This window comes from Ascaphus truei, chromosome 4, assembly GCF_040206685.1.
Source record: "Ascaphus truei isolate aAscTru1 chromosome 4, aAscTru1.hap1, whole genome shotgun sequence".
In the NCBI taxonomy this organism is placed as follows: Eukaryota; Metazoa; Chordata; class Amphibia; order Anura; family Ascaphidae; genus Ascaphus; species Ascaphus truei.
In genome coordinates, this window is record NC_134486.1 from 28,328,194 (window position 1) to 28,342,412 (window position 14,219).

The window sequence follows — 14,219 nt, forward strand, 5'->3', positions numbered from 1 at the left end:
TCTATGATTGGAATAGTCAATTCACGAGTGAAAAAGAAAGCAACCAATCAAAAGTGCGGCAGCGAAAGCGCCGTTAACAGGCTTTCCAGCTGCTGTCAATGGGAGTGAAAAAGGCATTGACAACATCGCCCCCTGCTGTTGAGACAAGCCAAAAGCAAAAGCCTACAGCACCTGGTATTCCCAGGCAGTCTCCCATCCAAGTACTAACCAGGCCCGACCCTGCTTAGCTTCCGAGATCAGACGAGATCGGGCGCATTCAGGGTGGTGTGGCCGTAGGCGAGTACTCTGCTCTCTGCAACGCCTCTTAAGCTCACTGCCTGCCTCACAGCTCATGCTGCTGCTTTAGACGTACCCCTTCTTCCCACCCATTACATCTCCTATTCAGCTTTTCCTTTTGCACGGGCTCTCTTTTTCACTTGCACACACAAACATTTCATGGCAATTTGCTTTCTATTATTTGCATTCCTATTTCAGATACCTTCTCTCATGTCAGGAAATTTTGCTTCACTCGCAGCAGGAAACCTTAACCCTTTGGCTGACAAAGACAACTGAAACACACACGCCTTGGGACTCCCATTGCTTTGCAATGCCTTGCAGACCCCTGTGACAGCCAAAGGCAAGTAACAACTTACTCGGTGCCTTATCTGCCTGACTGCTCTGACTGGAGTGGGAATGAAATGTCTGCTGCCGGGCAGGACTAGGGCATTAAAGGGAACTCTGACACTGCCATGAAGGAGGAACGCAGGAGGGGCGGCAGCAAACTCCCCCGGGGGACCACGACACCTCCCGCCCCTTCTTCCCACCAATTGCATCTCCTATTCAGTAGTACATGGGGAGACATACAGTCCAAGGCATCGCTGCAACAGAATACAGTCCACAGGTAAATCATTCAAATCTTCTTTCAATCCCTTTAGTGGTGAGCAATAAGCATAAATCTTGTATCATGTAGTGGCTCTTAGGATATACAGAGCATCAGTGGTATACCACTAAATTATCACCTATAGCTCATATAGGAGTAGTCGCCCGGGTAGGCTAATAAAAGTGCCATTTATGGCCTACTTGGGGGACACGACAACCAAAAGGTAAAAGTATACCCCCGTTCACCACCACACTTAATTGACACTACTTACAGCATACAAGGTGTCTGCTAGGGAAGGATACATTTGAAATCCATCAATAACTCACTGTTAGAATGAAGGCTCAACGGAGCCGAATTGCAGATAGTGGCTCATCCAGGCGTGCATCCGGCTGTTGTAGTTCATAGCAAGAAAAGGTGACCTCGGGAGAGGAATCAGTGGAGCACTGCAAGCAGGGTAGGGCGCAGGTAGAATGCACATAGAAACGGCACACCAAGAATAAAAAATCTCATTTAATAAGTGACTGGAGACATAACAAAAAGGAACAGAGTAGTGCACTCTGACGCGTTTCGGGCCTTGGCCCTTTGTCAAAGCGTGGGAATTAAATGTCTGCTGCCGGGCAGGACTGGGGCATTAAAGGGAACTCTGACACTGCCATGAAGGAGGCACCGAGGGGCGGCAAACTCCCCCGGGGGACCACGATCCAACTCCAAATGACGCTGCAGGGTCATGCCACGTGACCCACGTGACCCACGTGACCCACGTGAACCCGCCCCCCCAAAAAAATAAACAACCACTAAGAATGGAGTAATGGCTCTATGATTGGAATAGTCAATTCACGAGTGCAAAAGAAAGCAACCAATCAAAAGTGCGGCAGCGAAAGCGCCGTTAACAGGCTTTCCAGCTGCTGTCAATGGGAGTGAAAAAGGCATTGACAACATCGCCCCCTGCTGTTGAGACAAGCCAAAAGCAAAAGCCTACAGCACCTGGTATTCCCAGGCGGTCTCCCATCCAAGTACTAACCAGGCCCGACCCTGCTTAGCTTCAGAGATCAGACGAGATCGGGCGCATTCAGGGTGGTGTGGCCGTAGGCGAGTACTCTGCTCTCTGCAACGCCTCTTAAGCTCACTGCCTGCCTCACAGCTCATGCTGCTGCTTTAGACGTACCCCTTCTTCCCACCCATTGCATCTCCTATTCAGCTTTTCCTTTTGCACGGGCTCTCTTTTTCACTTGCACACACAAACATTTCATGGCAATTTGCTTTCTATTATTTGCATTCCTATTTCAGATACCTTCTCTCATGTCAGGAAATTTTGCTTCACTCGCAGCAGGAAACCTTAACCCTTTGGCTGACAAAGACAACTGAAACACACACGCCTTGGGACTCCCATTGCTTTGCAATGCCTTGCAGACCCCTGTGACAGCCAAAGGCAAGTAACAACTTACTCGGTGCCTTATCTGCCTGACTGCTCTGACTGGAGTGGGAATGAAATGTCTGCTGCCGGGCAGGACTAGGGCATTAAAGGGAACTCTGACACTGCCATGAAGGAGGAACGCAGGAGGGGCGGCAGCAAACTCCCCCGGGGGACCACGACACCTCCCGCCCCTTCTTCCCACCAATTGCATCTCCTATTCAGTAGTACATGGGGAGACATACAGTCCAAGGCATCGCTGCAACAGAATACAGTCCACAGGTAAATCATTCAAATCTTCTTTCAATCCCTTTAGTGGTGAGCAATAAGCATAAATCTTGTATCATGTAGTGGCTCTTAGGATATACAGAGCATCAGTGGTATACCACTAAATTATCACCTATAGCTCATATAGGAGTAGTCGCCCGGGTAGGCTAATAAAAGTGCCATTTATGGCCTACTTGGGGGACACGACAACCAAAAGGTAAAAGTATACCCCCGTTCACCACCACACTTAATTGACACTACTTACAGCATACAAGGTGTCTGCTAGGGAAGGATACATTTGAAATCCATCAATAACTCACTGTTAGAATGAAGGCTCAACGGAGCCGAATTGCAGATAGTGGCTCATCCAGGCGTGCATCCGGCTGCTGTAGTTCATAGCAAGAAAAGGTGACCTCGGGAGAGGAATCAGCGGAGCACTGCAAGCAGGGTAGGGCGCAGGTAGAATGCACATAGAAACGGCACACCAAGAATAAAAAAATCTCATTTAATACGTGACTGGAGACATAACAAAAAGGAACAGAGTAGTGCACTCTGACGCGTTTCGGGCCTTGGCCCTTTGTCAAAGCGTGGGAATTAAATGTCTGCTGCCGGGCAGGACTGGGGCATTAAAGGGAACTCTGACACTGCCATGAAGGAGGCACCGAGGGGCGGCAAACTCCCCCGGGGGACCACGATCCAACTCCAAATGACGCTGCAGGGTCATGCCACGTGACCCACGTGACCCACGTGACCCACGTGAACCCGCCCCCCCAAAAAAATAAACAACCACTAAGAATGGAGTAATGGCTCTATGATTGGAATAGTCAATTCACGAGTGCAAAAGAAAGCAACCAATCAAAAGTGCGGCAGCGAAAGCGCCGTTAACAGGCTTTCCAGCTGCTGTCAATGGGAGTGAAAAAGGCATTGACAACATCGCCCCCTGCTGTTGAGACAAGCCAAAAGCAAAAGCCTACAGCACCTGGTATTCCCAGGCGGTCTCCCATCCAAGTACTAACCAGGCCCGACCCTGCTTAGCTTCAGAGATCAGACGAGATCGGGCGCATTCAGGGTGGTGTGGCCGTAGGCGAGTACTCTGCTCTCTGCAACGCCTCTTAAGCTCACTGCCTGCCTCACAGCTCATGCTGCTGCTTTAGACGTACCCCTTCTTCCCACCCATTGCATCTCCTATTCAGCTTTTCCTTTTGCACGGGCTCTCTTTTTCACTTGCACACACAAACATTTCATGGCAATTTGCTTTCTATTATTTGCATTCCTATTTCAGATACCTTCTCTCATGTCAGGAAATTTTGCTTCACTCGCAGCAGGAAACCTTAACCCTTTGGCTGACAAAGACAACTGAAACACACACGCCTTGGGACTCCCATTGCTTTGCAATGCCTTGCAGACCCCTGTGACAGCCAAAGGCAAGTAACAACTTACTCGGTGCCTTATCTGCCTGACTGCTCTGACTGGAGTGGGAATGAAATGTCTGCTGCCGGGCAGGACTAGGGCATTAAAGGGAACTCTGACACTGCCATGAAGGAGGAACGCAGGAGGGGCGGCAGCAAACTCCCCCGGGGGACCACGACACCTCCCGCCCCTTCTTCCCACCAATTGCATCTCCTATTCAGTAGTACATGGGGAGACATACAGTCCAAGGCATCGCTGCAACAGAATACAGTCCACAGGTAAATCATTCAAATCTTCTTTCAATCCCTTTAGTGGTGAGCAATAAGCATAAATCTTGTATCATGTAGTGGCTCTTAGGATATACAGAGCATCAGTGGTATACCACTAAATTATCACCTATAGCTCATATAGGAGTAGTCGCCCGGGTAGGCTAATAAAAGTGCCATTTATGGCCTACTTGGGGGACACGACAACCAAAAGGTAAAAGTATACCCCCGTTCACCACCACACTTAATTGACACTACTTACAGCATACAAGGTGTCTGCTAGGGAAGGATACATTTGAAATCCATCAATAACTCACTGTTAGAATGAAGGCTCAACGGAGCCGAATTGCAGATAGTGGCTCATCCAGGCGTGCATCCGGCTGTTGTAGTTCATAGCAAGAAAAGGTGACCTCGGGAGAGGAATCAGTGGAGCACTGCAAGCAGGGTAGGGCGCAGGTAGAATGCACATAGAAACGGCACACCAAGAATAAAAAATCTCATTTAATAAGTGACTGGAGACATAACAAAAAGGAACAGAGTAGTGCACTCTGACGCGTTTCGGGCCTTGGCCCTTTGTCAAAGCGTGGGAATTAAATGTCTGCTGCCGGGCAGGACTGGGGCATTAAAGGGAACTCTGACACTGCCATGAAGGAGGCACCGAGGGGCGGCAAACTCCCCCGGGGGACCACGATCCAACTCCAAATGACGCTGCAGGGTCATGCCACGTGACCCACGTGACCCACGTGACCCACGTGAACCCGCCCCCCCAAAAAAATAAACAACCACTAAGAATGGAGTAATGGCTCTATGATTGGAATAGTCAATTCACGAGTGCAAAAGAAAGCAACCAATCAAAAGTGCGGCAGCGAAAGCGCCGTTAACAGGCTTTCCAGCTGCTGTCAATGGGAGTGAAAAAGGCATTGACAACATCGCCCCCTGCTGTTGAGACAAGCCAAAAGCAAAAGCCTACAGCACCTGGTATTCCCAGGCGGTCTCCCATCCAAGTACTAACCAGGCCCGACCCTGCTTAGCTTCAGAGATCAGACGAGATCGGGCGCATTCAGGGTGGTGTGGCCGTAGGCGAGTACTCTGCTCTCTGCAACGCCTCTTAAGCTCACTGCCTGCCTCACAGCTCATGCTGCTGCTTTAGACGTACCCCTTCTTCCCACCCATTGCATCTCCTATTCAGCTTTTCCTTTTGCACGGGCTCTCTTTTTCACTTGCACACACAAACATTTCATGGCAATTTGCTTTCTATTATTTGCATTCCTATTTCAGATACCTTCTCTCATGTCAGGAAATTTTGCTTCACTCGCAGCAGGAAACCTTAACCCTTTGGCTGACAAAGACAACTGAAACACACACGCCTTGGGACTCCCATTGCTTTGCAATGCCTTGCAGACCCCTGTGACAGCCAAAGGCAAGTAACAACTTACTCGGTGCCTTATCTGCCTGACTGCTCTGACTGGAGTGGGAATGAAATGTCTGCTGCCGGGCAGGACTAGGGCATTAAAGGGAACTCTGACACTGCCATGAAGGAGGAACGCAGGAGGGGCGGCAGCAAACTCCCCCGGGGGACCACGACACCTCCCGCCCCTTCTTCCCACCAATTGCATCTCCTATTCAGTAGTACATGGGGAGACATACAGTCCAAGGCATCGCTGCAACAGAATACAGTCCACAGGTAAATCATTCAAATCTTCTTTCAATCCCTTTAGTGGTGAGCAATAAGCATAAATCTTGTATCATGTAGTGGCTCTTAGGATATACAGAGCATCAGTGGTATACCACTAAATTATCACCTATAGCTCATATAGGAGTAGTCGCCCGGGTAGGCTAATAAAAGTGCCATTTATGGCCTACTTGGGGGACACGACAACCAAAAGGTAAAAGTATACCCCCGTTCACCACCACACTTAATTGACACTACTTACAGCATACAAGGTGTCTGCTAGGGAAGGATACATTTGAAATCCATCAATAACTCACTGTTAGAATGAAGGCTCAACGGAGCCGAATTGCAGATAGTGGCTCATCCAGGCGTGCATCCGGCTGTTGTAGTTCATAGCAAGAAAAGGTGACCTCGGGAGAGGAATCAGCGGAGCACTGCAAGCAGGGTAGGGCGCAGGTAGAATGCACATAGAAACGGCACACCAAGAATAAAAAAATCTCATTTAATACGTGACTGGAGACATAACAAAAAGGAACAGAGTAGTGCACTCTGACGCGTTTCGGGCCTTGGCCCTTTGTCAAAGCGTGGGAATTAAATGTCTGCTGCCGGGCAGGACTGGGGCATTAAAGGGAACTCTGACACTGCCATGAAGGAGGCACCGAGGGGCGGCAAACTCCCCCGGGGGACCACGACACCTCCCACAATCCAACTCCAAATGACGCTGCGGGGTCATGCCACGTGACCCACGTGAACCACGTGACCCACGTGAACCACGTGACCCACGTGAACCACGTGACCCACGTGACCCACGTGACCCACGTGACCCACGTGACCCACGTGAACCACGTGAACCCGCCCCCCCAAGAAAATAAACAACCACTAAGAATGGAGTAATGGCTCTATGATTGGAATAGTCAATTCACGAGTGCAAAAGAAAGCAACCAATCAAAAGTGCGGCAGCGAAAGCGCCGTTAACAGGCTTTCCAGCTGCTGTCAATGGGAGTGAAAAAGGCATTGACAACATCGCCCCCTGCTGTTGAGACAAGCCAAAAGCAAAAGCCTACAGCACCTGGTATTCCCAGGCGGTCTCCCATCCAAGTACTAACCAGGCCCGACCCTGCTTAGCTTCCGAGATCAGACGAGATCGGGCGCATTCAGGGTGGTGTGGCCGTAGGCGAGTACTCTGCTCTCTGCAACGCCTCTTAAGCTCACTGCCTGCCTCACAGCTCATGCTGCTGCTTTAGACGTACCCCTTCTTCCCACCCATTGCATCTCCTATTCAGCTTTTCCTTTTGCACGGGCTCTCTTTTTCACTTGCACACACAAACATTTCATGGCAATTTGCTTTCTATTATTTGCATTCCTATTTCAGATACCTTCTCTCATGTCAGGAAATTTTGCTTCACTCGCAGCAGGAAACCTTAACCCTTTGGCTGACAAAGACAACTGAAACACACACGCCTTGGGACTCCCATTGCTTTGCAATGCCTTGCAGACCCCTGTGACAGCCAAAGGCAAGTAACAACTTACTCGGTGCCTTATCTGCCTGACTGCTCTGACTGGAGTGGGAATGAAATGTCTGCTGCCGGGCAGGACTAGGGCATTAAAGGGAACTCTGACACTGCCATGAAGGAGGAACGCAGGAGGGGCGGCAGCAAACTCCCCCGGGGGACCACGACACCTCCCGCCCCTTCTTCCCACCAATTGCATCTCCTATTCAGTAGTACATGGGGAGACATACAGTCCAAGGCATCGCTGCAACAGAATACAGTCCACAGGTAAATCATTCAAATCTTCTTTCAATCCCTTTAGTGGTGAGCAATAAGCATAAATCTTGTATCATGTAGTGGCTCTTAGGATATACAGAGCATCAGTGGTATACCACTAAATTATCACCTATAGCTCATATAGGAGTAGTCGCCCGGGTAGGCTAATAAAAGTGCCATTTATGGCCTACTTGGGGGACACGACAACCAAAAGGTAAAAGTATACCCCCGTTCACCACCACACTTAATTGACACTACTTACAGCATACAAGGTGTCTGCTAGGGAAGGATACATTTGAAATCCATCAATAACTCACTGTTAGAATGAAGGCTCAACGGAGCCGAATTGCAGATAGTGGCTCATCCAGGCGTGCATCCGGCTGTTGTAGTTCATAGCAAGAAAAGGTGACCTCGGGAGAGGAATCAGCGGAGCACTGCAAGCAGGGTAGGGCGCAGGTAGAATGCACATAGAAACGGCACACCAAGAATAAAAAAATCTCATTTAATACGTGACTGGAGACATAACAAAAAGGAACAGAGTAGTGCACTCTGACGCGTTTCGGGCCTTGGCCCTTTGTCAAAGCGTGGGAATTAAATGTCTGCTGCCGGGCAGGACTGGGGCATTAAAGGGAACTCTGACACTGCCATGAAGGAGGCACCGAGGGGCGGCAAACTCCCCCGGGGGACCACGACACCTCCCACAATCCAACTCCAAATGACGCTGCGGGGTCATGCCACGTGACCCACGTGAACCACGTGACCCACGTGAACCACGTGACCCACGTGAACCACGTGACCCACGTGACCCACGTGACCCACGTGACCCACGTGACCCACGTGAACCACGTGAACCCGCCCCCCCAAGAAAATAAACAACCACTAAGAATGGAGTAATGGCTCTATGATTGGAATAGTCAATTCACGAGTGCAAAAGAAAGCAACCAATCAAAAGTGCGGCAGCGAAAGCGCCGTTAACAGGCTTTCCAGCTGCTGTCAATGGGAGTGAAAAAGGCATTGACAACATCGCCCCCTGCTGTTGAGACAAGCCAAAAGCAAAAGCCTACAGCACCTGGTATTCCCAGGCGGTCTCCCATCCAAGTACTAACCAGGCCCGACCCTGCTTAGCTTCAGAGATCAGACGAGATCGGGCGCATTCAGGGTGGTGTGGCCGTAGGCGAGTACTCTGCTCTCTGCAACGCCTCTTAAGCTCACTGCCTGCCTCACAGCTCATGCTGCTGCTTTAGACGTACCCCTTCTTCCCACCCATTGCATCTCCTATTCAGCTTTTCCTTTTGCACGGGCTCTCTTTTTCACTTGCACACACAAACATTTCATGGCAATTTGCTTTCTATTATTTGCATTCCTATTTCAGATACCTTCTCTCATGTCAGGAAATTTTGCTTCACTCGCAGCAGGAAACCTTAACCCTTTGGCTGACAAAGACAACTGAAACACACACGCCTTGGGACTCCCATTGCTTTGCAATGCCTTGCAGACCCCTGTGACAGCCAAAGGCAAGTAACAACTTACTCGGTGCCTTATCTGCCTGACTGCTCTGACTGGAGTGGGAATGAAATGTCTGCTGCCGGGCAGGACTAGGGCATTAAAGGGAACTCTGACACTGCCATGAAGGAGGAACGCAGGAGGGGCGGCAGCAAACTCCCCCGGGGGACCACGACACCTCCCGCCCCTTCTTCCCACCAATTGCATCTCCTATTCAGTAGTACATGGGGAGACATACAGTCCAAGGCATCGCTGCAACAGAATACAGTCCACAGGTAAATCATTCAAATCTTCTTTCAATCCCTTTAGTGGTGAGCAATAAGCATAAATCTTGTATCATGTAGTGGCTCTTAGGATATACAGAGCATCAGTGGTATACCACTAAATTATCACCTATAGCTCATATAGGAGTAGTCGCCCGGGTAGGCTAATAAAAGTGCCATTTATGGCCTACTTGGGGGACACGACAACCAAAAGGTAAAAGTATACCCCCGTTCACCACCACACTTAATTGACACTACTTACAGCATACAAGGTGTCTGCTAGGGAAGGATACATTTGAAATCCATCAATAACTCACTGTTAGAATGAAGGCTCAACGGAGCCGAATTGCAGATAGTGGCTCATCCAGGCGTGCATCCGGCTGCTGTAGTTCATAGCAAGAAAAGGTGACCTCGGGAGAGGAATCAGCGGAGCACTGCAAGCAGGGTAGGGCGCAGGTAGAATGCACATAGAAACGGCACACCAAGAATAAAAAAATCTCATTTAATACGTGACTGGAGACATAACAAAAAGGAACAGAGTAGTGCACTCTGACGCGTTTCGGGCCTTGGCCCTTTGTCAAAGCGTGGGAATTAAATGTCTGCTGCCGGGCAGGACTGGGGCATTAAAGGGAACTCTGACACTGCCATGAAGGAGGCACCGAGGGGCGGCAAACTCCCCCGGGGGACCACGATCCAACTCCAAATGACGCTGCAGGGTCATGCCACGTGACCCACGTGACCCACGTGACCCACGTGAACCCGCCCCCCCAAAAAAATAAACAACCACTAAGAATGGAGTAATGGCTCTATGATTGGAATAGTCAATTCACGAGTGCAAAAGAAAGCAACCAATCAAAAGTGCGGCAGCGAAAGCGCCGTTAACAGGCTTTCCAGCTGCTGTCAATGGGAGTGAAAAAGGCATTGACAACATCGCCCCCTGCTGTTGAGACAAGCCAAAAGCAAAAGCCTACAGCACCTGGTATTCCCAGGCGGTCTCCCATCCAAGTACTAACCAGGCCCGACCCTGCTTAGCTTCAGAGATCAGACGAGATCGGGCGCATTCAGGGTGGTGTGGCCGTAGGCGAGTACTCTGCTCTCTGCAACGCCTCTTAAGCTCACTGCCTGCCTCACAGCTCATGCTGCTGCTTTAGACGTACCCCTTCTTCCCACCCATTGCATCTCCTATTCAGCTTTTCCTTTTGCACGGGCTCTCTTTTTCACTTGCACACACAAACATTTCATGGCAATTTGCTTTCTATTATTTGCATTCCTATTTCAGATACCTTCTCTCATGTCAGGAAATTTTGCTTCACTCGCAGCAGGAAACCTTAACCCTTTGGCTGACAAAGACAACTGAAACACACACGCCTTGGGACTCCCATTGCTTTGCAATGCCTTGCAGACCCCTGTGACAGCCAAAGGCAAGTAACAACTTACTCGGTGCCTTATCTGCCTGACTGCTCTGACTGGAGTGGGAATGAAATGTCTGCTGCCGGGCAGGACTAGGGCATTAAAGGGAACTCTGACACTGCCATGAAGGAGGAACGCAGGAGGGGCGGCAGCAAACTCCCCCGGGGGACCACGACACCTCCCGCCCCTTCTTCCCACCAATTGCATCTCCTATTCAGTAGTACATGGGGAGACATACAGTCCAAGGCATCGCTGCAACAGAATACAGTCCACAGGTAAATCATTCAAATCTTCTTTCAATCCCTTTAGTGGTGAGCAATAAGCATAAATCTTGTATCATGTAGTGGCTCTTAGGATATACAGAGCATCAGTGGTATACCACTAAATTATCACCTATAGCTCATATAGGAGTAGTCGCCCGGGTAGGCTAATAAAAGTGCCATTTATGGCCTACTTGGGGGACACGACAACCAAAAGGTAAAAGTATACCCCCGTTCACCACCACACTTAATTGACACTACTTACAGCATACAAGGTGTCTGCTAGGGAAGGATACATTTGAAATCCATCAATAACTCACTGTTAGAATGAAGGCTCAACGGAGCCGAATTGCAGATAGTGGCTCATCCAGGCGTGCATCCGGCTGTTGTAGTTCATAGCAAGAAAAGGTGACCTCGGGAGAGGAATCAGTGGAGCACTGCAAGCAGGGTAGGGCGCAGGTAGAATGCACATAGAAACGGCACACCAAGAATAAAAAATCTCATTTAATAAGTGACTGGAGACATAACAAAAAGGAACAGAGTAGTGCACTCTGACGCGTTTCGGGCCTTGGCCCTTTGTCAAAGCGTGGGAATTAAATGTCTGCTGCCGGGCAGGACTGGGGCATTAAAGGGAACTCTGACACTGCCATGAAGGAGGCACCGAGGGGCGGCAAACTCCCCCGGGGGACCACGATCCAACTCCAAATGACGCTGCAGGGTCATGCCACGTGACCCACGTGACCCACGTGACCCACGTGAACCCGCCCCCCCAAAAAAATAAACAACCACTAAGAATGGAGTAATGGCTCTATGATTGGAATAGTCAATTCACGAGTGCAAAAGAAAGCAACCAATCAAAAGTGCGGCAGCGAAAGCGCCGTTAACAGGCTTTCCAGCTGCTGTCAATGGGAGTGAAAAAGGCATTGACAACATCGCCCCCTGCTGTTGAGACAAGCCAAAAGCAAAAGCCTACAGCACCTGGTATTCCCAGGCGGTCTCCCATCCAAGTACTAACCAGGCCCGACCCTGCTTAGCTTCAGAGATCAGACGAGATCGGGCGCATTCAGGGTGGTGTGGCCGTAGGCGAGTACTCTGCTCTCTGCAACGCCTCTTAAGCTCACTGCCTGCCTCACAGCTCATGCTGCTGCTTTAGACGTACCCCTTCTTCCCACCCATTGCATCTCCTATTCAGCTTTTCCTTTTGCACGGGCTCTCTTTTTCACTTGCACACACAAACATTTCATGGCAATTTGCTTTCTATTATTTGCATTCCTATTTCAGATACCTTCTCTCATGTCAGGAAATTTTGCTTCACTCGCAGCAGGAAACCTTAACCCTTTGGCTGACAAAGACAACTGAAACACACACGCCTTGGGACTCCCATTGCTTTGCAATGCCTTGCAGACCCCTGTGACAGCCAAAGGCAAGTAACAACTTACTCGGTGCCTTATCTGCCTGACTGCTCTGACTGGAGTGGGAATGAAATGTCTGCTGCCGGGCAGGACTAGGGCATTAAAGGGAACTCTGACACTGCCATGAAGGAGGAACGCAGGAGGGGCGGCAGCAAACTCCCCCGGGGGACCACGACACCTCCCGCCCCTTCTTCCCACCAATTGCATCTCCTATTCAGTAGTACATGGGGAGACATACAGTCCAAGGCATCGCTGCAACAGAATACAGTCCACAGGTAAATCATTCAAATCTTCTTTCAATCCCTTTAGTGGTGAGCAATAAGCATAAATCTTGTATCATGTAGTGGCTCTTAGGATATACAGAGCATCAGTGGTATACCACTAAATTATCACCTATAGCTCATATAGGAGTAGTCGCCCGGGTAGGCTAATAAAAGTGCCATTTATGGCCTACTTGGGGGACACGACAACCAAAAGGTAAAAGTATACCCCCGTTCACCACCACACTTAATTGACACTACTTACAGCATACAAGGTGTCTGCTAGGGAAGGATACATTTGAAATCCATCAATAACTCACTGTTAGAATGAAGGCTCAACGGAGCCGAATTGCAGATAGTGGCTCATCCAGGCGTGCATCCGGCTGTTGTAGTTCATAGCAAGAAAAGGTGACCTCGGGAGAGGAATCAGCGGAGCACTGCAAGCAGGGTAGGGCGCAGGTAGAATGCACATAGAAACGGCACACCAAGAATAAAAAAATCTCATTTAATACGTGACTGGAGACATAACAAAAAGGAACAGAGTAGTGCACTCTGACGCGTTTCGGGCCTTGGCCCTTTGTCAAAGCGTGGGAATTAAATGTCTGCTGCCGGGCAGGACTGGGGCATTAAAGGGAACTCTGACACTGCCATGAAGGAGGCACCGAGGGGCGGCAAACTCCCCCGGGGGACCACGACACCTCCCACAATCCAACTCCAAATGACGCTGCGGGGTCATGCCACGTGACCCACGTGAACCACGTGACCCACGTGAACCACGTGACCCACGTGAACCACGTGACCCACGTGACCCACGTGACCCACGTGACCCACGTGACCCACGTGAACCACGTGAACCCGCCCCCCCAAGAAAATAAACAACCACTAAGAATGGAGTAATGGCTCTATGATTGGAATAGTCAATTCACGAGTGCAAAAGAAAGCAACCAATCAAAAGTGCGGCAGCGAAAGCGCCGTTAACAGGCTTTCCAGCTGCTGTCAATGGGAGTGAAAAAGGCATTGACAACATCGCCCCCTGCTGTTGAGACAAGCCAAAAGCAAAAGCCTACAGCACCTGGTATTCCCAGGCGGTCTCCCATCCAAGTACTAACCAGGCCCGACCCTGCTTAGCTTCCGAGATCAGACGAGATCGGGCGCATTCAGGGTGGTGTGGCCGTAGGCGAGTACTCTGCTCTCTGCAACGCCTCTTAAGCTCACTGCCTGCCTCACAGCTCATGCTGCTGCTTTAGACGTACCCCTTCTTCCCACCCATTGCATCTCCTATTCAGCTTTTCCTTTTGCACGGGCTCTCTTTTTCACTTGCACACACAAACATTTCATGGCAATTTGCTTTCTATTATTTGCATTCCTATTTCAGATACCTTCTCTCATGTCAGGAAATTTTGCTTCACTCGCAGCAGGAAACCTTAACCCTTTGGCTGACAAAGACAACTGAAACACAC

General features: G+C 49.9%; 9 non-coding genes across 9 annotated transcripts; all 9 read right to left on the minus strand.

Moving 5' to 3' along the window:
- Nucleotides 1–159: 159 nt before the first annotated feature.
- LOC142494003 (5S ribosomal RNA) lies at nt 160–278 on the minus strand. Its single transcript, XR_012801260.1, has one exon. It is a non-coding gene; the product is annotated as a 5S ribosomal RNA (ribosomal RNA).
- A 1,553-nt stretch (nt 279–1,831) lies between these two features.
- LOC142494006 (5S ribosomal RNA) lies at nt 1,832–1,950 on the minus strand. Its single transcript, XR_012801263.1, has one exon. It is a non-coding gene; the product is annotated as a 5S ribosomal RNA (ribosomal RNA).
- Nucleotides 1,951–3,504: 1,554 nt separating this feature from the next.
- On the minus strand, nt 3,505–3,623 carry LOC142494007 (5S ribosomal RNA). The gene has a single exon (XR_012801264.1). It is a non-coding gene; the product is annotated as a 5S ribosomal RNA (ribosomal RNA).
- A 1,553-nt stretch (nt 3,624–5,176) lies between these two features.
- LOC142494008 (5S ribosomal RNA) lies at nt 5,177–5,295 on the minus strand. Its single transcript, XR_012801265.1, has one exon. It is a non-coding gene; the product is annotated as a 5S ribosomal RNA (ribosomal RNA).
- Nucleotides 5,296–6,942: 1,647 nt separating this feature from the next.
- LOC142494139 (5S ribosomal RNA) lies at nt 6,943–7,061 on the minus strand. Its single transcript, XR_012801372.1, has one exon. It is a non-coding gene; the product is annotated as a 5S ribosomal RNA (ribosomal RNA).
- Nucleotides 7,062–8,708: 1,647 nt separating this feature from the next.
- LOC142494009 (5S ribosomal RNA) lies at nt 8,709–8,827 on the minus strand. The gene has a single exon (XR_012801266.1). It is a non-coding gene; the product is annotated as a 5S ribosomal RNA (ribosomal RNA).
- Nucleotides 8,828–10,381: 1,554 nt separating this feature from the next.
- Nucleotides 10,382–10,500, minus strand: LOC142494010 (5S ribosomal RNA). Its single transcript, XR_012801267.1, has one exon. It is a non-coding gene; the product is annotated as a 5S ribosomal RNA (ribosomal RNA).
- A 1,553-nt stretch (nt 10,501–12,053) lies between these two features.
- On the minus strand, nt 12,054–12,172 carry LOC142494011 (5S ribosomal RNA). The gene has a single exon (XR_012801268.1). It is a non-coding gene; the product is annotated as a 5S ribosomal RNA (ribosomal RNA).
- A 1,647-nt stretch (nt 12,173–13,819) lies between these two features.
- On the minus strand, nt 13,820–13,938 carry LOC142494140 (5S ribosomal RNA). Its single transcript, XR_012801373.1, has one exon. It is a non-coding gene; the product is annotated as a 5S ribosomal RNA (ribosomal RNA).
- Between the last annotated feature and the right edge of the window lie 281 nt (nt 13,939–14,219).